General features: G+C 41.8%; 1 pseudogene; it reads right to left on the reverse strand.

Annotated features, from left to right (window-relative positions):
• Nucleotides 1-8,883: 8,883 nt before the first annotated feature.
• LOC101603215 lies at nucleotides 8,884-9,612 on the reverse strand (annotated as a pseudogene).
• Nucleotides 9,613-25,898: the final 16,286 nt, after the last annotated feature.

A 25,898-nucleotide genomic window follows, 5' to 3' on the forward strand; every position in this document is an offset into this window, starting at 1 on the left:
GCTAGAGAAAGTTTACATTTCATCCCATGCATCTAGATGCTGTATGTATTGAAGTAGGATGTACAGAGAAGGTATGTTTAAGGGTTCTGGCTCATCCTCCAAGCCTGCTGGCAAGATTCTCATGACTTAAACCTCATGTGGGGTTAGTGATGTTCTTTCTTAATTTCCCCTGATTTTATTGTATTAGCAATGTTTTAGTTATGTACATAAAATATTTTGATCGTAGTCCCCTCCCATCACTCTTATCTTGTCTCCCTGGATGATTTTTTAAAAATAGAGCTAGGCATGTGTCAGATGTCTGGCCAAGAATCCTAGAGGCCCTTTGACATCTCTATAGCTCAAGTGGCAAGTGCTATGTCTGAAGAGAATGGTGGAACTGAGGGAGGAACTCAGTGGAAAAAGTCTCAATGACAGCCAAGCCCTGGGGTTTGCTGTCTCTGTCATGTATCACTGTCTGACTATGGAGGAGATTTTAACTTTTGGGGTTTCCATTTCCTCATCTACATCTATGAAGGGTCTAGGTTGTTGTGTCACATTGTCTGGGGCTGCTGGGAGCATAATACAGGGAGAGTATTCTGTAGACTGGACACCACACAATTCTGCTGCTTTGGGTACCTTGGATGTTTTAGTCTGCTGGTCTTGGGTAGCACTGCCTGTGGTGACTATGCATAATGAAGGATTATGGGGTGAAAAGTTGATGGGACAAGGAAAAGTGTGGGGAAGAAGAGTTGCTGAAGATATCAGAGAAGGCATACTGGCCTTCTTTGGTTACTTATCTAAGAGTGTTACTATGAGGAAGTGTCCTAGGCATGCTGGGATCGCAGATGCATGTGTCACTTTACACCTGGCTTTACATGGGGGCTGGGGACATGCCTGACAAGAATGTCTTGGTATCTCTCCTAAATACTTCTTGCTGCCATCTACACCTATAGTTTTTTGTTGTTTTGTTGTCCCGGAGTTCCTTACAAACTACTTCTCACTTATACTCAGGAGTGAGGGGGACAGGTCCCCAACTGCTCCCAAGGGAATCACTAAAAAGGACCCAGACACAAGAGCTCTTGAATCTGCTACCTACTTATCAGGTGCATCGTTATAACTGTAGAAGTGTCATTTGTTTGTTCTGTGCCCTGGTTTTCCTACATAAGTGAGTGCTATTCATGCCTCTCTTGGGGCCTGACAAATTGTTGGTGTTTAATAGAACTGAGGGCTAATGTTAATTTGTATGTGAGGGCATCAGGCTCTCTGATTCACACTAGCTCCTTGCCTTTCTGGTTGTCTAGATTGGGAATTTGCACCTCTGAGCCCAGTCCTCAGCTTGCACCTGAGCAGTCTCAGGAGGCCACTGTGGTTCCCTCATCTAGCAGGAAGCCACACTGCCCCAACAGCCAAGTTCCTATGCTACATTCTCTCCCAGTGGCCTCTGGGCTTCTGTAGTTCTGTAGTTCTGCCTACCCAGCTGCTCTCCAGCAGTATGGATGCCACATACCCTTTCTCCTGGGATTCCTTTTTAGACAGGTTCCTGGGAGAGCCATACACCCAGGCCTCCAGCGTTCAGAAGCCATGTCAATCCAGCCAGCCTGCTATTTACATTTGCATTTCCAAAGCCCAATTTACATCAGAATTATTTCTGTCTGGCCAGGCTGCAAGGCTCCACACATATTTGAGGGAGGCCTTTTGGCCAACCACAAGGATTGGCAATCACATCCCCCTGGGCCTCATTCCCCTAACACATGGCTATTTCTCTATTTCTTACAGTTGCCACATGACCTCATCTTTGTCTTTTGTTCTTGCGCCTTCCACAGGTAGGAGGCTTATCTGCACTCCTCTCTAATCTGCAGGGCTCAACCTCACTTAGCAGCCTTGGCACTGGGATTCCAAACTCCTGTTCCTGACTATAGCCAAATTAAATATAAGGAATGTAAGTTTATGTGTCAATTAAGAAAGCACTACAAATAATGGTCCAGGTTGCAGAGCAGTAAGCAACCTCACATGCTGCTAGTGATAGCATAATTTGACAATTTGAAAATGCTAAATCTTTAAAAAGCAGGTATAGGGCTGGAGAGATGGCTTAGCGGTTAAGCGCTTGCCGGTGAAGCCTAAGGACCCCGGTTCGAGGCTCGGTTCCCCAGGTCCCACATTAGCCAGATGCACAAGGGGGCACATGCGTCTGGAGTTCGTTTGCAGAGGCTGGAAGACCTGGCGCGCCCATTCTCTCTCTCCCTCTATCTGTCTTTCTCTCTGTATCTGTCGCTCTCAAATAAATAAATTAATTAATTTTTTTAAAAAAGCAGGTATACATTTTGACTCAATTATTACCCTTACAAGACTCTATGCTAAAGAATTCTGTGTATACTGGCCTGGTGGCACATGCTTGTAATTCCATCTGCTCAGGAGGCTGAGACAGAAGTATCACAAGTTCAAGGCCTGCCTGAGTTAAAGAGCTCCAGATCAGCCTTGCCAACTCAGTGAGAATGTGTTGAAACGGATTAGGAACACGGTATATTTGTTCTTGATAGCTAGTTAGGCCTACAGAAACATGGATTCCACCTTGCCTGCTCTGGCAGGATTAGAACTCACGTCTAATCCATTCTCCTCCAAAATGGCTCCAAGCAACAACTCCTTAGTATCAGCCTCCAGTATCTTTCTCAACGTTTTCTGGGCTTAGCACCTGTGGGCTGGCCCTTTGTGTGTCATTCTTTTGAGCCCACCAACCAATAAAGCCCCTGCCTTATGCACCTGAGCCTGATGATGAGGGTCATTCTAATTGGATGCCTGATTCATGTAATTGAATTTGTGCGGTGTGTGAGCCCCTCTTTAGCCTCTTTTCCTCTCCTTCCCTATGGGAGTGGGATTTTCTCAGTCTTCTCCCTTCCCAGCCAGGCTTCTTTTGGCTTGGGCACTTACCTGCTCCTCCCCCCTTAACTCACTCTAAAATAAATCTCAAAATTTATCCATCTCTTGGCTTTGCATTTTCAATTCTTTGCTAACATGGCTAAAAACCTGGGACTTGAGAGTTCTAATCCTATAGAGCTTTCTCGCTCTCATCAGTCTCAAAATGAAAAAGGAAAGTAAAAAGAAGGCTTGAGGTAAGTATGGGTAGTAGAAACCTTGCCTAACATGCATGAGACCTCTAGGTTTAATGTCTACTCCCCTACCAAAAAAATAGCAAAAAGAGTACAATTTGGGTTGTTGCAGTCAGGTTCACATTGCTGATAGAAATCACCCAACCATGAGCAGCTTGTGGGGAAAAAGAGGTTTATTTTGGCTTACAGATACAAGGGGAAGTTCCATGATGGCAGGGGAAAATGATGGCATGAACAGAGGGTGGACATCACTTCCTGGACAACATCAGGTGGACAACAGGAACACGAGAGTGTGCCAAACATTGGCAAGGGGAAACTGGCTATATTACCTATAAGTCCACCCCAACAATACACTGCTTCCAAGAGGCGTTAATTCCCAAATCCCCATCAGCTGGGAACCTAGCATTCAGAACATCCAAGTTTATGGGGTACAACTGAATCAAATCACCACACAGGTTAAAATTATAATGTATATAAAAGTGAAGTAATAAGGTGAATTTTCAATATTAAAAAAACTGAAATTGACCAGTCATGGTGGTGCATGTTTTTAATTCCAGCACTAGGGAAGCTGAGGTAGGAAGTGTGCTGTGAGTTCAAGGCCAGCCTCCTGAGACTACAGAGTGAATTCCAACTCAGCCTGGGCTAGAGCAAACCCTACTTTGAAAAACAAGCAAGCAAGCAAGAAAGAAAGAAGAGAGGCGAGGAGAGGAGAGAAGAGAAAGGAAAAGAGAAAAGAAAAGAAAATTAAAGAAAAGAAAAGAAAATTGTCTCTCCAAGTATGGGTTTATAACTATAATCTCAGTTCTTAAGCTACAAAGGCAGTGGTACTGGAGTCAGACTCAGAAGCTGTGCCCTGGCAGCCCTAACATACCAGGCTTGACCACTCATCCTCAATAAGCCAACTAAGGGAGATATGTTCAATGTGGCCATATTGGGAAAAGAATAAGAGAACCAGTGACCTCCCCAAGTCCAACTTTGGGGTCTAGACATAAAGTTTTAGTTTAAATGAAAGGCTAGATGTTAGCTAATAGTGTTCATAATGGAGGATCCAAGATGAAAGTTTCTTGGATCTAAGACTTTATTGTAATGGGGTAGAGAGAAGAAGGACAGAAAGAGAGTATGTGAGAGAGAGACCAAGGGGGGTGCATGCACAGAGAGATGGGTAGAGGGATAGAAGGGAGAGGAAAAGGGGACTGCATGCACCTAGAGTAGGAGAGCCAAAACAGGCTAAGAGCCAGGAAAGAGGTTTTATGAAGTGAAGGGAGAGAGACTTCCCTGAAATGGAGGGTCCTTGGGTGGCTGAGTGGTGTACCAAGTAGGGGCTGGAGGAAGGTGACCTTCCCTTCTTTTATCCTAAAATATCTTCAGCCACCATACTAGGAGGCAGTCCCAGGGTCCCAGGTCTAGCATGGCCAGGGGACAGGGGATGAAGAGGGAGATGGGTGGGGAGCTAAATCTCTAACACCAGAGGCACACATAGCTAAGAGTCCTGGTCAAGCTCTCATCCCACCCATCATTGTCTGTGTGTCAGCCTCTCCGGTAAGGTGGGCTCACATGTCAGCCCTACATGAAATCCTTTTCTGGGGGATATGCTTTCCTCTCTGACTAGCACCAGGCTTTGGCCTTTTTCTTTCTCATAGCATGAGGTTATTGGGGGAAATTCCTGTATCTTGGTGTCCGTTGTTTCAACAGTCTGCTAGCCAAAGAAAGTGGTACAAGTGTCTTTTTAGAGTATCTTCTTCCTTCCTTCCAGGCCAGCTACATTTCCCCCACTGTTTAAATATGTCAATCAGAGGTGAAACGTGTTTTTGTCTGAAACAAATGTCATAATCAGAATACAAGCAGGAACCAAGGTTGATATTCATTCAGTTATAACTTCTTGACATGACTTATTTTTGGAAGGGCTGGCACAAGCAAACTCCATCTCACTGATTAAGCTAGAGTCTCGCCATAAAGCCTAGCCTGGCATCAAACTTATGATCTTCCTGCTTCAGCCTAGAATGGATGTTTGGTCACACAAACCTGGAGTTCATTCTGTCTGTCCTAGTCTCTCAAAAATATTAGGTTCCCTTGTAAGAAGTTGTACTTGTGCAGAATGTTCACAGACAAAGGTTAGTTATAAGGTCTTACAAAGACAACCATGAAGAGAACTATCTTTGTAGAATGCTAACATACGATAGTATAAAATTTTATGAAAACACAACCAACAAGAGCAAATGTTTAAAGAAAACTGGTTTGAAAATTCAGAATGTGTTTACAAAGTATTCCTTACATTACCAGTGTCTTTGATTAACCAGAAGAGTTATAATACAATTAGTAATACACTAATATAAAACATGGAAAAGGTTAGTATCACTAACAACTCTAGTCTAAAAGATTCTATCTTGGTAAAGTAATTTTCTAAGCTTGGTATCTTAGAAGGCATATACAATACACATAAAAGTCCTCAACACTTAGCATCATTACACAGAAGAACCAAATAGAAGTCCCATGTATTAAGTCAGTTTCTACTATTTCAATGTGGACGCAAATCAAAATTTTAAACCTTTCATAAATTTAGGGAATAGTGCTTGTTATAACAAACAGACTTATTTTCTGATGTACATGTGTATCTACAATAACAAAATACTTATTCAGTCAAGACAAATAAAGATCACGGTTTCAAAGAGCAAGACTGCTCAAATGTTAGTGTTTTCATGTGCATATACTGAAAGCAGCACTTGCTGGTCATTTTACATGTATTAAGCTTATATGCCTTTAACTCTGCAAATTCTTGCATAAATAATATATAAAATGTAGGCATATGGCTCTACACTCTTTAGTCACAGATGCACAAGGCATTAAATGTACTAAAATCATGTTAACACAGTTGCTTACAAAGTGGTCATTTAAAAGACTTTAATACAAGCAGATGCTTAAATGAACCTTGACTTTGTTAAGACAACTTTCTAAGTAGCCAAAATCATGAAACATAAATAGCAGAAAAACACATTTCATTGAGATTTTTAATATAGGAACATACTATAATTGGACTATAACCCCCTCCCAATACATTCTTTTGTCCCTCCATCCTACCCCCATTTCTAATTCACTGAACCCCCTTCTCTTCCTAAGTTGACCTTCTATTTTGATGTCTCATTATTTTTGCCTTCCTCCACTGTCTATATCAGAATGTTGATGGGCTCGATATTGTGTAGATCTTGTGGAGGTAACAACATCCACTGAGAGGTCATGAATGTACCAGTTACTTCATGTCTGGAGGATAGTGTGCCAAAGTACTCCTCCTGACCCCGCTGGCTCTTACATCCTTTCTGCTGCCTCTTCTGAGATGTTCCCTTAGCCTTGATGGCCATGTTAGAGATATCTAAATTTAATGCTGATCCCTCAGCAGCCTCTTGTTTTCCACAATTTGAGGAGTTTTGATTCTCCCTAGTATCCACAGCCATCTCCATAGAGAAGCTTATCTGGCCAGTGGTAAGAGAAACACCAATATTCCTATAGCCACCTCCTCTACCCTGTTCCCAAATTGCTGGCAGGTGTGATAGAGTTGTCTCTTCCAGTGTTGAGCACTCAACTGTCACCTTTTGTCACCTTAATGAAATCTTGGGTCTCTCCAGTATTCACCACCATTGGCAAAAGAAGTTTCTCTAATCAAAAGTGAAAATAGCACTAATTTATGGATATAAATGTGAACATTTAGAAGGCAATGTGATGGGAACAATATATTTAGTTAGCCAATGAATAGTGTTTCTCCCCTATGGCCTATGACCTTCCAAGCATAGCCTCTTGACTTACTTTTGAGTATCAGGCATGAATTCCTTCCTATGTAGTGGACTTCCAATCCAATCAGAAAGCAGTTGGTTACCACCATAACTGACATACCCCTATTGCACCATAGGGTACATCTTGCCTGGCTGGCCAACTGTATAACGTGCAGGATCTACTGCTGGTTAAGACTACTAATGAGTTTTCTCCCCTCCAGCAGCCTGCATAGCACTTTCCAGCACCATGACAGCTATCCAGCAAGAAGGAGGCTTCTAGCTCAACTCCAGCTTGATTTGTCAGTGGCACGTGAAACACACATGAAAACACATTTTTAAAATAAAACATAAAATCCCGTCTTTTAAGTCAATTGTAAAATGTTACTTAGAGCAGAATAATATCCTTAAGCTGGATGTAATGGTACATGCCTTTAATCCCAGCATTTGAGAGACACAGGTTAAAAGGATCATCATGAGCTCCAGGCTACCCTGAGACTACATAGTTAATTCCAGGTCAGCCTGGGCTAGCACAAGATCCAACCTCAAAAAACCAAAACAAAAAAAGTACAATATCCTTACCTGAGGATGGGGAAATGGCTCAGTGGTTAAAGGTGCTTGCCTACAAAGCCTGCTGGTCCAGGTTCATTTCCCCAGCCACCCACATAAAACTGGCTGGGCATTTGTTTGCAGCAGCAAGTGTCCCTGGTGCATGCACTGACACAAATCAATAAAGAAGCAATTAAAAGTAATATCCTTGGGCTGGAGAGATCGTTCAGTGGTTATGGTGCTTGCCTGCAAAGCCTAATGACTCAGGTTCAAGTCCCTAGTGCCCACATAAAGCCAGATGCACAAAGTAGTCATACTTTTGTAGTTTGTTTGCAGTAGCTAGAGGCCCTAGCATGTCCATTTTCATTCTCTCTCTCCTTGCAAATAAATAAATAAAATATTATTTAAAAAGTAATATCCTTACTTAAGTTTTAAAATGTCAGAAGATGGCAAGCAGCTACTTACATATGTAGACTAACCGTTTTTTGTCAGGTCTCTAACAGGCAAATCCTGTACAAAACTACAAATTATCTCTCAAACAACAACCAATATCCATCCATTATACACATTAAAAGCCAGTCACCTTTCTGAGCATCTTTATGGCTTTCTACTGTTGACAAAATTGTAAAGGTATGGTGACTGCCTGGGAGGGAACAGACCAGGGGAAGCACAGAGATGGCAGAGAAAACAGGATAACTAAGATCCACTGATAAGACAAAAAGATAGCCAACTGCCCACCACCATGAGAGGTACTACCTCTTCCACATCTGCTGGGGTGCTGGAGAAATTGCAGAGGAAGTCATGACATGAATACTGCTCTTACTGCCAGCCTGACAACCAACTCCAGGGTGATGGTGACAGACACAGTGATCAATCAAAACCCATCAAAACAGAAAACCAGAGGCTACAGAGAACACAACACTAAATCAGACCGCAAATAAGCCTGTTGTAGTTTAGGCAACATTACACAAGAGGGGCTGAAAAGGTAAGAGTCACAGAGTGGGTGGGAATATCCTGAGGAACATTCCCCCACCCCCCGCAACCCCACAGGGACTGACTTTGGCCTTCCTAACCCCACAGAGAATACCATAACCCCACTGAGGAGGGCCCTCAGGGTAACAAGAGCAGCAGGGCAAGGGGATATAAGAATATAACATATATAGATGTGTGTGTGTGTGTGCGTGTGTGTGTGTGCGTGTGTATGTATGTATGTAAATATTTATATATAATAACATTATGTATATATTTAAATTTTTAAATTGTTTATTTGTAAGGAGAGAGAGATAGAAAAAAATGGACATGCCAGAACTTCCAGCTGCTGCAAACGGACTCCAGATGCATGCACCACTTTGTTCACTGGCTTTAGGTGGGTACTAGGGAATCTAACTTGGGTTGTTAGGTTCTGCATGCAAGCCCCTTCACCTCTGAGCAATCTCTCCAGCCATCTCTTTCTTTCATCTATCTAGCTATCTATCTATATAAAATATTAAATTTCAATGAAGAGTAAATAGGAAAGAAAACCCAAAACTTAAGGTGGCAGTGCAGCCCCTGGCTGAAGTGTAGCAGTCATCAATGACAGCCATCAGCAGCAGCTTCTTGGACATGGGGGCAGAGACAATGCCGGTGCCCCTGGGGACAAGGATAAGGAGCACCAGCACAGAACCACAGCGGCCTGTCACCTCACTGGGGACTAATGTGGGGCTTGCTGATGTTGTTCCCTCAGTACCCTCTCCGAACAGGCACAATGGAGAGCTTGGCCAAGATGATGGCCCCTCGGATGGCAGTGGCTACCTCCTTAGAGCACTTGACACCCAGGTGGACATGACCGTTGTAGTTCCCAATGGCGACAAAAGCCTTGAACCGGGTCCGCTGTCCAGCGCGAGTCTGCTTTTGCACTGGCATGAGCTTCAGCACCTCATCCCTAAGGGATGCGCCCAAGAAGAAGTCAATAATCTCAGACTGCTTGATGGGCAGGGAGAACAGATAGATCTCCTCCAGGGACTTGATCTTCATGTCCTTGACCAGGCGTCCCAGCTTGGTGATGGGGATCCACTCCTTGTCTTCGGCTTTGCCTCCACGAGCCCCTCATCCCGACCATGGCCACTCCCATGACCGCGACCCCGGAGACCGCTGCCAAAACCTCCTCGGAAGCCACCGCGGCCTCCCAGGCCCGGGCCCCTGGGTCCTACGGGCCCTCCCTCTGCACCGGCGTCATCCACCATTTGGTGTTTTCCCGAGGAAGAAGAACTCATTTACATTTTGAAAGGTTGAATTGTATTCAGATTTTAGCTCATTGATCATTTATGTCATATCTACCTTTCCTGCATTAATATATCATGAATTTTGTTTCTCATACATGTCACATGTATCCAGTATTGGGAATGTTTCTGGTTGCCATCACCACTTTTGTATGTTGATCTTGATGTAGCCATCTAGTTTACTATTTTACTTTTACAAAGAGAAAAGTTTATTTATTTATTTATTTTTTGTTTTTCGAGGTAGGGTCTTACTCTGGCCCAGGATGACCTGGGATTCACTATGTAGTCTCAGGGTGGCCTTGAACTCAGGAGATCCTCCTACATTTACCCAAGTGCTGGGATTAAAGGCGTGCGCCACCATGCCTGGCTTATTGTTGTTGTTGTTGTTGTTTTTTTCTAGAACAAGAACCAGATAATTTTTCTAAAGTTTTGGCAAAATGAAACCTTATGAAATTTGTTAATTAGTAACCTTGTAATTGCTATTGAAATCTTCTAAGTCATATACACACATCGATATAACTCAAGACATAAAAGCATAGGAATAGTTTTAATTATTTAACAGGTTAAAATATGGTATCTGGTCTAAAGAAAAATGAATCAGAAAGTAGATATTATGAACCATAGGGAATGCATTTATAGAGCATTATATTTTGTAAGAAAGCTTTTGTCTTTATTTTACTAAGATGCCTATATCCACAAAGACAGTCTATTTTATTTCTAGACACTTCTAGTCCTGGCCATTGCCCTGTTTTAAAAGGACAATGGATGAATTCAAGTTAAATTGTAGATCTTTAAATAAAAATATGAGATGGAGAATAGCGAAGTTAAACATTATTTCTATAAATGATTTATTTTTTTCCTTAGCAAATATTAGTCCTCTTTGAGAAGTTTAGGTGTTGCTCACCTAACATTTTAACAATCACACAGAGCAAAACAGAGGAAAGAGCATGCACTGCATTGGGTCAGGAGAATAGGGACTTGGATAGGGCCACATTAAGATCAGCACATAAAAGGAGCTGACAGCCAGAAAACTAAAAACCTTGCTAATACTAGCTACATGTAACATGCGTGGAAAAAAGCTCAGGATATTTTAATGCAAAAGACGTAGGTACTATGTAAATATCTTATAAAGGGCCATTGAGGGTCATGGTCTGGAGCTTTTTGGATGTGTAGGTCTTTTCCAGCTCACTAGCCCATTCCTACTCCCAAGAGTTTCTCTTTCTTGATAAACAGGCTTTTTTTTTTTTTTCAAGATAGGGTCTCATTCTAGCTCAGGATGACCTGGAATTTACTATGTAGTCTCAGGGTAGCCTAGAACTCATGGCAATCCACCTACCTCTGCCTTCCAAGTGCTGAACAGTCTCTATTTCTATTATTTTACTGTATGTCTCTGATATAATTCCTTATCCTGTGAGAACCTCTAACTCCAGCAGGCAGCAGAAGCCCTCCAAACTTGGCCCCTTAGTTATCAGTTGGCAAGCCAGCCAGGAGGTAAGACCACTACCTTTCATCTTCCCTGGGGCATTTGGAAACCGTATGCTACTGTGGGGACCCTCATTCTTTCCACTGTGGCTTGTGGTGTCCCATAGACAGAAGGTATGCCTGGACCCTCTCCTCCGCCCTACTGGACATAAACTGGGAAAAAGAAGTGTGTGCATTGGGCAGCTGGGTCATCTTGGACCTGCACCTTTAATCTGAAAGGTCCACAGGATCACAGAGACTCAGTGTGGACATGCTTGGATCCCAGGCCCCTGCAATGAATGAACCAGAGCTCACACAGACCACTGATCAGCCAAGATGGCGGCACCCATGTAGCTGCTCCACGTCTTATACATCCACTCAAGTATTCATTTTCAACCCTCCTCCCTTCCATTCTAACTTCCACCTTCCCACATACCCTCCAGGGTGGTAAAAAACAACAGACTTAAGAAGTTTCTGGCCTGCACTTCAGATACAGATTCTGCCTGCAAGATCCATAAGCCTGCTGGCCAATTCCACCCGGTGGTCCCTTCAAATGTTTCCAAATTTACATGGTTTTTCTCTCTAAAGTGTTAATCCCTGAGCAGGGCGTGGTGTTGCAAGCCTTTAATCCCAGGCAGAGGTAAGAGGACTGTCATGAGTTTGAGGCCATCCTGAGACTATATAATAAATTCCAGGTCAGCCTGGGCTAGAGGGAGACCCTACCTTGAAAAACAACAACAACAAAAAGTCAATCCTTGGTGGAGACATCTCAATGGTCCTAAAGGTTCGTGAGTGAGACATGAACAATGAAAGAGCCAAAGAAATGAAATGACAAACTAAATGCTGTCTTGAACTCCTGGCTGAAGGCAAGATGGTCCTCTTTGGGAAATCAAGAATACAAATCAGCCTGAAACAATAGACTCCTTGACCTCTCAGGACTCCTAGTTAACCGCTTTATTTGTTTCTGTTTTATTATACCCTCACTGCTCTCAGCTCCTTCCTATCCATTTACTGGAGTCAATACTATTCCCAAAGATATAAAAAATAATTCCTTCAAATTAAAAAAAAAGTCATCCCTTTCCAAAATGGAAAAAAGCTCCATGCATTTAACTTTAACCTAAATAACAATTGAACAAAAGCCCCAATGCTATTAATACATGTGAGTCTCTTCTCTGAATGTAACTGCCTAGTAATTTAAGCTTTCTTTTTTAAAATTAATTTTCCAAATCTTTTACAATTTATTTGTTTGTTTATGCATGTATTTGCATGTTTGCATGAAGGGGGCACACACTAGGGGCTCTTGCAACTGCAAACGAATGACAAATGGTGCCACCACTTTTTGCATATGACTTACCATGGATGCTGGGGAACACATTGGCCAGCAGGCTTTGCAACCAAGAGTCTTTAACCACTGAATCCTCTCTTTAGCCACTAGGCATTTTCTTTTCTTTCCTCATTTTTAAAATTCTTTAGAACTTCTCAGGCAAAAGAGCATATTCCACTGAGGTAAAATACCTCATAGATGCTTATGGCAAGGACTGAGTTTCAATATTTTGAGACGAGAGAGAGAGAGAGAGAGAGAGAGAGAGAGAGAGAGAGAGGAGGAATGAGAATGTAAACAATGGTCTTAAGTCCCAGACTAGAACAAGATAAGCCTAAGAGGTTTTGAAATGCAAGGCAGTGTTTCAGATTCTCCTGTAGCTACCCAGGATTCACTCAAGGATGCTCTGGTGGGAGACAAGGAAAGAGGATTTTTTTATGTCTTGTCTCGGAGGAATCCGAGTGAGCAAAGGACATGTTTCTTTCTCCATTCTAGAGGTCCTTGTACTTGTCTCTCTTTCCTTAGAATCACCATGTGAAATCTACCTTGAGTTTCCCTGGACTCACTGGTATGGTATGGCCTCAAAAGTTGGAATGAGGGCTGGAGGGATTGCTTAGTGGTTAAGGCATTTGCCTACAAAGCTAATGGACCCAGGTTCAATTCCTCGGGACCCACATAAGCTAGATGCACAAGGTGGTGCACGCATCTGGAATTGTTTTGCAGCGGCTGGAGGCCCTGGCACACCCATTCTCTCACTCTCTCTCTCCCTCTTTCTCTGTCAAATAAATAAATAAGTAAATAATTTTTTTAAAAAAGTTGGAATGAGATTGTTCCTGAGATCTGAAGAAAGAGGTTAATGTTCTATTGTAACACTGGTTCCAATACTAGCTGGGTGATGGTGAAATTTAACTCGAGGTTGAAAACTTAACCTATAATACATACTACAGCTGACCGATTTTGCTGGAATCAAGGAAATTGGTCTGAAGTGCCTTATGTTCAGACCTTCAAGGTTCTAAATTTAACAAAGAAAATTAACCTTCGCTATCTTAGAAAATCTATCTTTGTGTCCAAATTCTACTTTCCAAACAGGAAACAATGGACAACAGAACTCTAATGAAGTATTTCATCCCACTCTGTAGCACTCCACCCACCTCCACATTTGCAGGACCACTCCATGTTAACACAGAGAAAGGACCTCAGCCATCCGGGACATGCTAGGAATGGAGCTTCCTGTCCACAAGCCTCTTCTTTCCTATAGCTCTCCCCTAGAAGGAAATATTGGAACCCACAGGTGAATTGAGGCTTTCAGGAAATTCACCAACATGGATCCTTCATCCCCAGAAAGACAAACTCCAGTGGGTCCTCATCTTATTAGCTAGTCAGCCTGTGGCTAGGACTCTCATCCTGACCTTGTTCAGCCAGGATATCTGGTGCTCTGAAAGATCTACAAGGGCAGTTATTCAGGCAACCAGCTTTAGCCAACTAGAAACAACCCCTGGAACACCACTGGGCAACTGCCACATAATAATAGGCATGTCTAAGTCAGACTCCCATCTTGATTTTGATCTTGCCTCATGGAGACTTCCAAAAACCCAATTCTCTATTTCCATGTCACAACAAGCTTTTGTCTTTGTGTTTCTTTTCCAAATGGATAAAACCTTCTTCATGCCAGACCAACTGCTCTTTTTCTTGTTACTATACAAAGACTGTTCCTAGAACTTGCTAACCCAAATGACCACATTAGTCTGAGATTTCTCAGTAACACAGGAAGCTCAATTCTCTCAGATTTAGCTTCTGTATCTAGAAAGTGACAAACCCCTAACATGACTGTCCTATAGGACTAAAAGACCCAACAAAATAGATGAAATTTTAAAAAGACAGGCTAACAAATCCCCCAGGAGTTAACCTTCTTCCTTCTAAAAATAAGCAGAGATGATAAATTGCACCTTGTTAAGGTAATCATCTTCATGTGATTGTATGTCATTCTATGTTAAGACAACATGAAACAAAACTCATTCTGCCCCTATAATTCCCAGAATAACTGAGTAGCAACACTTGTGGCCACATCACTTTTTTCATTCCTTTCTATTGCATTTTGACATTCTTTTCTTATTTTTATTTATTTCTTGGTATGTCAACTTCAGATATGTGAATGGATAAGAATATGAGCATTGGGGATATAGTAAAAGGCCTGACTGGGGCTGGAGAGCTGGCCTATCAGTTAAGGTTCTTATCTACAAAGCCTAAGGACCCAGGTTCAATTCCCCAGTGGCCATGTAACCCAGATGCACAAGGTGGTGCATGTGTCTGGAATTTGTTTACAGCAGCTGGAGCTGGTGCATACATTCCATACACCCCCTTTTCTTCCTCTCCTGCTCAAAAAATAAATAAAAATAAAATATTTTAAAAAATGATTTTGTACCAAAGTAGGTTCTAAAACAAACCATTTAATTAATTTTCTTTAATTTTTGTTTACTCACTTTTAGAGGTAGGGTCTTGCTCTAGCCCAGGCTGGCCTGGAATTCACTGTATAGACTCAGGGTGGCCTTGAACTCACGGTGATCCATCTACCTCTGCCTCACAAGTGCTGGGAGTAAAGACGTGCACCACCACACCTGGGTTGGCCTGAAGTTTTTTGAGTATATGTCTCTCTACTTCACTGGCCTACTCCCATTCTTGGAGTAATATTCTTTTTGTTTTCTTTTATTTTACTTTTTACTTATTATTTGAGAGAGAGAGAATGAATGTGCCAGGGCCTCTGGTTGCTGCGAATGAACTCCAGACACATGTACCACCATATGCATCTGACTTACATGTGTCCTGGGGAATCAAACCTGGATCCTTTGGCTTTGTAGGCAAAAGTCTTACCTGCTAAGCCATCTCTCTAGCCTATTTTCTCTTTCTTAATGAACTGTCTCAATTTCTATTACTGTACTATGCATCTCTGGTACAATTCTTTGTCCTACAATATAAGAGGCTTGAAACTCCAGTAGACAGTTGGTTCCCTCCCAATTCATCCCCTTCTCCAGCATCACAATCATAAGTTTATCATACAAAACAGTCTAGAGTACCAAATACAAGTACCAAATACAAATATATTGGGCTGGAGAGGTGGCTTAGCAGTAAGGTGCTTGTCTGCGAAGCCAAAGGACCCAAGTATGACTCCCTAGGACCCACATAAGCCAGATGTACATGGTGGCACATGCATCTGGAGTTCGTTTGCAGTATCTGAAGGCCCTGCAGTGTCCGTTCATTCTCTTTCTCTCTCTCTCTCAAATTTAAAAAAAAAAAAAGAAAAAAAGTTACACATTCAATATTCTGCAGGTCTTGTGAAGGTAACCATATCCACTGTGAGGTCAGGAATGCACTAGTCAGTTCATGTCTGGAGGATAGTGCTCCAAAGTATTTTTTTCTCCACCCTATGACTCTTGCATTCTATCTCCTCTTCCCTAATGCTCCCTGAGTCCTAAGGGTGTGATAGAGATGTTTCATTTAGCTCTGAGTTCTCAGCAGCCTCTCATTTTCAGCACATGGATGAGTTGACTTTCCCAAGTATTCATAGCCATCTCCATAGAGAAGCTTCTCTAGCCAGTGGTGAGAACAGCCCTAGCATTCATTTTTGCCAATTCCTCTACAGTGTTTCCTGAGCCCTGGTGGATGTGACAGAGGTGTCTCTCATCCGATGCTGAGCACACAATAGCCATGTTTTCTCATCACCTTAATGAGTCTTTGGTCTCCCCAGTAGTCATTACCATCTGCATGGGTGGCTCCACTAGGAACCTAGAGAGACAGCCCCAAATGGAGTTTATAATATTTATTTATTTATTCCTTTATTTTTAGGGATCATGCCAGAGTCTCTTGCTACTACCAACAATTGCCAAATGCTTGATCCAGTTGTTGCTTCTGCTTTACTTGAGTGGCTGAGAAGTTGAACTCCAGCCATCAGACTTTGCAAGCAAGCACCTTTAACAGCTGAGCCATCTTGTCAGCCCTTCCCCCAGTGAATTTTTGATGCTAAAACTCCATTATGTGCTGTTAGTAACAGGAAATATATGCATCTATAATCATTTTACTTTACCAAAAATACATCTGAACACTGAAAAGGAACAAATTTAAATAGTATTTTTATCATACTGTATCTGTCAGAGTTATATAGCATATAGCATAAGAACACTTTTTGTTTATAAATGATCCAATGTACAGAAACCCTAAATCTAATATTTTTCTGTGAATTGTACTGACTTGCTCTTGGTAATTTCATAATGCACATGCATACTATGTGGCTAGGTAGCTAGAGAGGCATTAGCAGGCTTGTAGGTCATCAAGGATGCATTGCCTTCCCCTCATTGTCAGCTCTTGGCTTGCTTTGCAAAGATTTAACATACCATATGAAAGGGAGGAATGTGGACGTAGCCCACTAAAGGAAAGCTACCTCCTCCATATAAAACATGGTAATTTATAAGATCACAAAGATAGTCTTCTCCCTTAAGAGTTAATAATGTGTTCATATAGTCCAGAAAACCCTCTCTCAGTGCCTCATTGCTAAGCTTGCCTGCTTCCATTGAGAAAGCAGTTGTTTCTTCCCTTTTCTTATCTACCTTTTGAAGATATTGACCAAAGTCTTAAGCCGACTTGCTCTGATACTCATTGGTCAGTCATCTTATCTTCTCGCCTCTCTCTCTCTCTCTCTCTCTCTCTCTCTCTCTCTCTCTCTCTCTCTCTCTTTCTCCTCTGTTGATTCCAACCTCTGACATATAGATTCTCATCTTTGGGCCTGTCTGTTTTCTTAGGCCCTAACTCAAAGGGCATTGATAAGGATTAGGAGCAAGGTAGCCTTCTTTTGTAGGTAGGTAGATAGGAACACAAACCCAAAAGAACATAGACTCAGCCTACCCTGGCCAGACAAAAAGAATTTCAGTTTGAACCTAAACCTGATTCATCAAGATGGCAATCGGTGGCAGCCCCATTTTTCTTCCTGATTATTGCAGTCAGCTTCATGATGCTGGACAGACATCAAACCAAACACAGCTTATGGAGGAAGGGATTTATTTCATACTTATAAATTCCAAGGGAACACCATCAATGGCAGAAGAATCTGGCTCATTTCCATAGATCCAGGCAGAAAGACACCATCAAACAGCCAGCAAACACCAATGCCACCAACCGCCAGAACTCAAGCTGTTCTCCACACACGTTAGGGCTGAACCTAAATCTATCCCCAAACACCTTAGGGATGAACCCCAAAATCCGCCCCCCATGACATACCTCTTTCCCAGTAGGGCTCTGTTCACTGTAAACTCAGTATTCAAGCCTGAGTCTATGAGATCACATTCACACTACCACACTGGTGCTTCGGCCTTCTGGGAATTTTTAGCAATATATATATATTTTTCCTGTTGCCTGGCTCATTTCAAGTTGGTGCAATTCTCCTACACCAACCAATCAACCAACCAAACATTTAAACTTAACCTGTAAAGCTCATCCTAACTTGATGTCTAATGTGTATCCCCAAGGCTATAAGAAAACCTGATCCAAGTCACCATGTGAATTACCTTCTCTGAACCCCACCCAACTCGGGAGCTTTCTGTTTTACTTTCTTTACTAAAATAAATCTTATGTAACTTGCGCTTCTGCTGAGTCAACACTCGTCAATTCTTTATGAGTTGCAAAACACAAATTCAGAGCCTCTGTCTTGAGAGGCTCTGTTGGTCTCAAAACCAGTAACAACACAATTTTTTTTCTGATTTCCCTTTATGTGGGAGTATCCAAGATTTACAGCCTGTCTGTCTTGTTGCCTTTCTTTCAAATCACAACAAAATCATCCAGTTTAAGTCCATTTCCCAATCCCCACATAAACAAGATTAAGAGCCCACAAAAAAAGAACCCCAATTCCCTGGTAACATACTAAGATATGAAAATACCCAAATTCATAACATTATTTTCAGCAAATTCTATTATCTATTAGCAATTATCTCAATAGCAAAATTAGCTCATCTCAGCATTGACAAAACATATGTACATTTCATATAGGTCAATGTCCAGAAACCATGTAAAGTATCCCTATAAATAAGCCAATTCCAAAATTAATTTATATTTTAACTTAGGTTTGTCTAGTAAAAAGCAGTTTAAGATATTTCTAAGTATTTAACAAAAACATATTTTAGTAATTTGACCCACCATCTTATACCATGGGTAAGATATTAATTTATCCTTTTAATCCGTAGATTGAATGACATAACTTTTTTTTTTTTAAATCAGAGTAAGTTGATTGTGTCTGCTGTAATTCTTTTTTTTTTTTTTTTTTTTTTTTTTTTTTTTTTGAGGTAGAGTCTTACTCTAGCTCAGGTTGACCTGGTCTTCACTATGTGGTCTCAGGGTGGCCTCGAACTCATGGAGATCCTCCTACCTCTATCTCCCGAGTGCTGGGATTAAAGGTGTGCACCACCGTGCCTGGCCTTGTAATTCTAATTTCAAAAAGAAATTTAACATAAATATATTTGTAGAAATATATTTAAAAATCTTGCCGGGTGTGGTGGCACACACCTTTAATCCCAGCACTTGGAAGGCAGAGGTAGGAGGATTTTCAAGAGTTCGAGGCCACCCTGAGACCACATAGAGAATTTCAGGTCAGCCTGAGCTAGATTGAGACCCAGCCTCCAAAAAAAAAAAATCTCATATTTATCATTTGCATATTAAGGATGTTCCTGAAAAACAATCAATAGTAACAATCTAGCAAACTACTTTTAATTACTTAGAGGTATTTTTATAAACATAAAGCATTTTAGATATTATTTTATTTGTCTTAAAATTTTGGCTCTCTTGTAAAATATGTAATATTTTTTTTCTCCAGTCTGTTTCCAGAATCAATATTTGAAAGCATCAGGCGCAAACATCTCTTAAAGAAGGAAGCTCGACTTTAACATTTCAATTAGTTAACATTTTGCATAAATCTACCTAAGGTAAAGTTCATCTTTCCAGGCTCAAACTTAAATTGTCCACATTTCTTTTAACGTTCCCACTCTAGTCCAGGCTAACCTCAAGCTTGCTCTGTAGCCCAGGCTGGCCTCAATCTCATGGTGATCCTCTTGTAACAAATGAAGATTAGCTGTTCACATGTTGCTACATTTTGAAGTTCTAGCTTGCTATAATCCTTATGCAAATCTGTTTGTTGCTTTTAGGGGCTTGTACTCATTTTATAACAAAGGCATTCTAGCAAGAAATATCAAAACTCTATTGATCTTATAGAGAACTACTTTTAAAGTAATCAAAGGCAAGAGAGAAAATATATAGAGAGAGCCACCATTATTTATATGCTGTTTGTTCTCTTTTCTCTTGTCACTGAGCCAAATGGCCAAGCCTGTCTCAAGAAAGGGTTCTTGGGGATGATATGGATGAAGTCTGCTTGGAGTCTGACTGAGATCACGGGGGTGCTATTCCTTCTCAGAATCCAGCTTTCCATAAATTTAACCAGCATATGACAATTTATTAATGGAATTTACATTAGTGACGTAGAAAATCTAGATAAAATGAGAGTCAAAATCTCAATATGTTTATCCTGATTTAAAGTCTCCATAGCCTTGTGTGGCACTTTTATTTAGTTAGAGAAGCACATCCCTTGGGGGAGGGGCTCAGATCATTACCCCAGCCAGAGGTCGGCACATGTGATCCCATGTCAGACAAGAGTGCTGAGGTAGCATACCATTTCCCACAGCTTGGAGCAAGAAAACCTACACACAAGGCACTTTCTAGATCGTACTTCAGCCCAGTGGGTGAAGATCCAGTCTAGGGAAGACTATGCCGAAGACACTACCCATGTATAAAATAAGAGACTATATACAGGAACGTCTCCCAAATCTCTTATTTCTTTCTCTGGAACAACTGCAAGAGATTTCTTTCTTTAGGAGAGACCACAAGAGGAGAATCAGGCATCTTTGGGTTAGTTGCTTTTTACCAATGTAATCTGGCATAACCTGTGTCCTAAACCCCCTCATTAGGGATCATGAGAAGAAGCAGAATCTACAGATTTAGCCACACCCTGACCATGTGACTCCATGTTAATATCCATGGTGTAGAAGACTTCTTCGCCTGCCTTTTGCCTGGTCCATCCTCATCTGTCTGGGCAGGACCTATATGACTGATTTCTTTCAGAGTTGTTCAGTCCACATCAGAGGTCTCTTATACACTTCTTGTGGGTGCCATTCTTATGGTTCTAAAAATGTCTCAGCTACATATTCACACATTTAGCCTCTAGGCGTGTCTCAGCCATTAAAGCAGTATTGGAAAAAAAAAATCAGAAAACACCTTAGGAATAAATATTGAGACATATGTCAGAGATACTAAATGACTTCTAATAACTACATGAGACTGGAAGGGTCTTAGTATCCTTTTGGGTTGAGTTTCTACTATTCCCTTAAAACATTTTGATTCCAGGGCTGGAGAAATGGTTTAGCAGTTAAGGTGCTTGCCTGCAAAGCCAGAAGACTTGGGTTGGATTCCCCAGGACCAACATAAGACAGATGTGCAAGGTGGTACATGCATCTGGAGTTTGCTTACAGCAGCTGTAGGCCTTGGTGAGCCCATTCTCTCTTTCTCTCTCTCTCTCTCTCTCACTCTGCCTCTCTCACTTAAATAAATAAATAAATAAATAAATAAATAAATAAATAAATAAATAAATAAAATAAAGTACTTAAAAAAGAATAGTTGCCAGGCATGGTGGCACATGCCTTTAATCCCAGGAGGCAAAGGTAAGAGGATCATGGTGAGTTCAAGGCCATCTTGAGACTGCATAGTGAATTCCAGCTAGAGTGAGACCCTATTTCAAAATAAACAAACAAAAAAAATTGATTCCTTTATTCTTTAATCTAGATAGGATGCAAACATGATAGCACCCAGGATAAATTCCTTATACAAATCTGTCAGGCTGTCTGGATTAGGAAAGGCATAATTTACTACATACAATACAGAGAATAAAATTGCCTATACTAAAACATATTGTATCTAAAACAAAAAGCAGACCAGATGGGCTGGAGAGATGGCTTATCGGTTAGGCTCTTGCCTGTGAAGCCTAAGGACCCCGGTTCGAGGCTCAATTCCCCATGTCCCACGTTAGCCAGATGCACAAGGGGGCGCATGCAACTGGAGTTCCTTTGCAGTGGCTGGAGGCCCTGGCGCGCCCATTCTCTCTCTCTCCCTCTATCTGTCTTTCTCTCTGTGTCTGTCGCTCTCAAATAAATAAATTAAAAAAAAATTACAAAAAAGCAGACCAGAAAACATTAGACAGACACAGTCACTAGTAAGCATCTCATACCATTGACAAATCTCTCAGCCCCTAGATGGTGGATTTTAGGACCCAGTGGATGAGCCTCGTGCCAGACTACCATCCTGCTTTTGTTCAGGGTCACAGCCACTGTTGTCACTTGTGGGGATTAGTTGTGTGTGGTCTCTCTGCTGCTATCCCACCCCTGCTTGCACTGTAGTTGGGGTTGCAGCCTTGCATGGTCTGTGAACGCTGTGGGGTATCCCACTGTTGCAGTTACCTTCATGTTGCTGGCACAAAGCACCCAACCAAAAGCACCCTGTGGGAAGAGAGGGTTTATTTTGGTTTGTTGACTCAAGGGAAAACTCCATGATGGCAGGGGAAAAAGTGGCATGAGCAGAGGGTGGACATCACCTCCTGGCCAACATACGGCGAACAACAGCAGCAGGAAAGTGTGCCAAACACTGGCAAGGGGACACTGGCTATAACATTGATAAGCCCGACCCCAATAATACATCACATTCAGGAAGTTTCAATTCCCAAATTTCCACCAGCTGAGGACCTAGCATTCAGAGCACATAAATTTATGGGGGTATCTAATTCCAACCACCACACCCACCTCATAGAGTCCCGCCAACAGGAGCCCCTTACTGCACACTATATCGCAAAACATCATGTCAGTACAAAGAACACAAGGTATAATCTGCATTTCCCCTGGACTCAGGCTTGAGCCACTGTAGGAACCTGCATGAACTTTACTGGTCCAGTCCCCTTGACAATCTCAGTCAACTTTCTACAAAGTATAAGCATGTACATTTTGCTATTGACTTTACAACCAAGAGAAAAGGGAAAAAAAAAACCAGAAAGATTAATACACATCTTCCACAGAAATCTCCAAAACTCAGTATCTATCTAGTTTCAAAATGTGTCCAGCTCCCAATCAGAGGACAACTGCAGAGAAGAAAATGGAACATTAAGGAAAGAACAGATCATGCCTCTTGCCAAGGCAGAAGAAACTTACCCTCTAAATTCCTGGCCAACATACCAAGCTACGATATGGGAATTTGGGGTGTCTTTCAGAGTGACAGAACTTTTTCAGCTTCTAGGTGAGCAATAACTCAGGAGCTGGTCTCCCAGACTGTCATAGTCACTCAAAGCATCCACTGAGTCAGAAGCTTCTTGTCTTATGCATTTGATAGATGAAATCCACAGACCAGAGGATAAGGTTCAGAAAGATCTTAGTATAACTTAGAGCTTTAGGAGAGAGAGCTTTAGTGGGGTTTTAAAAATATTATTTATTTATGTATTTGATAGAAAGATGCAGAGAGAAATGGGGGGGGCACACCAATGCCTCCAGCCACTGCAAACGAACTTCTGACACATGCACCCCCTTGTGTATCTGGCTTATGTGGGTCCTGGAGAGTCGAACCAGGATCCTTTGGCTTTGAAGGCAAATGCCCTAACCGTTAAGCCATCTCTCCAGCCCAGGAGAGAGAGCTTTAAGAGAAGAAAAGCTTAGAGGAAGGAAACAATTCAGAGCTCTTGCTCAAGAAGGGGTTCCTAAGAAATGAGTAGCCCACCTAGAGACCCAGATTGGGGTTTGTTATGTGAGTGGAGACCCTGACAGTAGGTATTTGGGGTCAGTTTTTTTGGGAAAGGGCAATCTTCCCAGAAATCTTAATCTTCCAGGAAGGGTGTACTCTTCTCCATAATTATCTCTTCGAGGAAAGGAGAGCTCTGCTAAAGGAGAAGAGATAAGAAAACTCCAGACCCTTCTGACATTTCTGACCTGTAGCAACGTGGAATGATTTAGATTCTCCTCTGACATGCTCAAAGACATTCCTTACATCCTCTTTGGTAGGGGAGGGGAGTGCTGTTACCCCTAAACTACCTCACTCTTACTTCAGCCTCAAGAGTGCTAGGATTAAAAGTTTGAGCTACCACACTTGGCTAAATTCTCCAAATTTTTATATTTTAACAGACTAAATTTTCAAAGAGAAAAAAAAATCCAGACATGTAATCCAAAATCACACTCATACACTCACATTCATTCATATACATACTCAAACACATTTCAAAAATAATCATAATTCTTAGTGCACAGTAAGTTAAGAAAAGAAAATGCAAAAATAAATTGCCCAATGGTTTGTTATTCAGTTATTTTAGGAGCTCCAGGGGCAGATTTATTTCACCTCATGCTGTCTTAAAAACTACCCCAAAAAATGACTAGCAAAGAAGTAGTCAGCTAGAATTCTCCCTAAGGGGACCAAGGTAGTAAAGACTTACTATTTTTCATAGTTACACAAATCACAACAGAAATCTCTTCAACACCCTTTTCTCTCCACCTTAAATAGTTTAACAGAACCCAAGAGGGCTTAGAAGAGCACCCAAATCCTTCCCTGTCAAAAGGCAGGCATGGGCTAGAGAGATGGCTCAGCAGTTAAGGTGCTCGCCTGTGAAGCCTAAAAACCCAGGTTTGATTCTCCAGTACTTACAAAAGCCAGATGCACAGGGTGGTACATGTGTCTGGAGTTCATTTGCAGGGGCCCTGACATACCCATTCTCTCTCTTTCTCTCTCTACCTGCCTCTCTCTCTCTGTCTCTCTCTCTCTCAAATAAATAAATAAACATAAAAATATTTTTAAAAGAGAAATTGTTCAAGGCCCCCATATAAATGGGACAAAAGTGAAAAGTTCTTCCCAGAAGAACACTGAAAGATACGTCCAATCATCAAATGGCTGTCTCCACCCATTCAGAAGAACCTCTACACAATTCAAGGGAGCCCAAAACAAATAAAAGGGCAAAGTCCAAAGTGCACAGATTGGAGAGAAGTTTACCAAGGGTCAAACATTATTGAGCCTCTAAAACAAGTCCAAACACTCATTTTTCTGCTTCATCAAATAGAAAAAAAAAAAAGTAGCTGATGCCACCTGAAGTGGTGGCACATGCCTTTAATTTCAGCACACGGGAGGCAGATGTAGGTGGATCACTGTGAGTTCAAGGCCACCCTGAGACTACATTGTTAATTCCACGTCAGCCTGGGCCAGAGTGAGACCCTAACTTGGAAAAAAAATCCCTGGAATAAAAAATTTCCAGCAGTTTTTGGAACTCTTCAAAATCATTCCATCCAGGGCCAACTTGCTGTAGATGACAGAAACCTCAAAAATGTGACTTTTGGGGATGGGAAACATTGCTCATTGGTTAAGATGTTTGCCTACAATGCCTAACCATTAGATTCAATTCCCCAGTACCCACGGAAAGATGTACAAAGTGGCACATGCATCTGGAGATTGTTTGCAGAGACTAGAGGCGCTAGCATGCTTCTCCTCTCTCTGTCTCTCTCCTTGCAAATAAATAAATAAAACTAAAAGAAAATAAATGTGACTTTTCCTACCTGGCTTGCCAAAATTGTTACTGAAGTTAGTGTCAGAGCTTGTGCCCTGGAAACCCTAACATTTTAGGCTTGGTCACCCGTTCTCAACAAGCTAACCAAAAGAGCAAATTAAAGCCAGGCATGGTGGCACACACCTTTAATCCTAGCACTGGGAAGGCAGAGGTAGGAGGATCGCCACGAGTTTGAGGCCAGCCTGAGACTACAAAGTGAATTCCACTGTAGAAACCCTACCTCGAAAAACAAAAAAATAATAATCAAAAAAAGAACAAATTAATAGTGAAAAGTAGGAAAAAGAACTATATTCAATATGGCCTCATTGGGAAGACACAAAGAGAGAGATCCAGTGACGTCCCCCGCCCCCGGTCTACCTTCAGAGTCCAAACATAAGGTTTGGGTTTAAAGAGAGGACCAGAGCTACACAAAGCAAAGAGTCCTGGTCAGGGTATGGTCCTGCCCATCATTGTCTCAGTTCCAGTTTCTCCGGTAATGTGGTCTCACAAGTTGCCAGCACTGCATGAAATCCCTTTCTGGGGAATACAAATTTCCCTTCTGACTAGCACCAGGCTTTGACCTTGTTTTCTCATAGCATGAGATTCCTGGGGTTTCTTGGGGTTCACTGTTTCAATAGTCTGAGAGCCAAAGGAAATGGCAAAAATGTCTCTTCAGTTTATCTTCCTTTCTGCTAGGCTAGTTACAGCAGACGGATCCTGAATTGGAGGTCTTCCTTGGACACCCTGTTTTAAGCAAGCAAGCAAACAAAACAGGAAGTGTAGAGGAGGCTCAGTGGATAAAGAGCTTATAGTGTTCAGATCCCAGCA

Source organism: Jaculus jaculus, chromosome X, assembly GCF_020740685.1.
Source record: "Jaculus jaculus isolate mJacJac1 chromosome X, mJacJac1.mat.Y.cur, whole genome shotgun sequence".
In the NCBI taxonomy this organism is placed as follows: Eukaryota; Metazoa; Chordata; class Mammalia; order Rodentia; family Dipodidae; genus Jaculus; species Jaculus jaculus.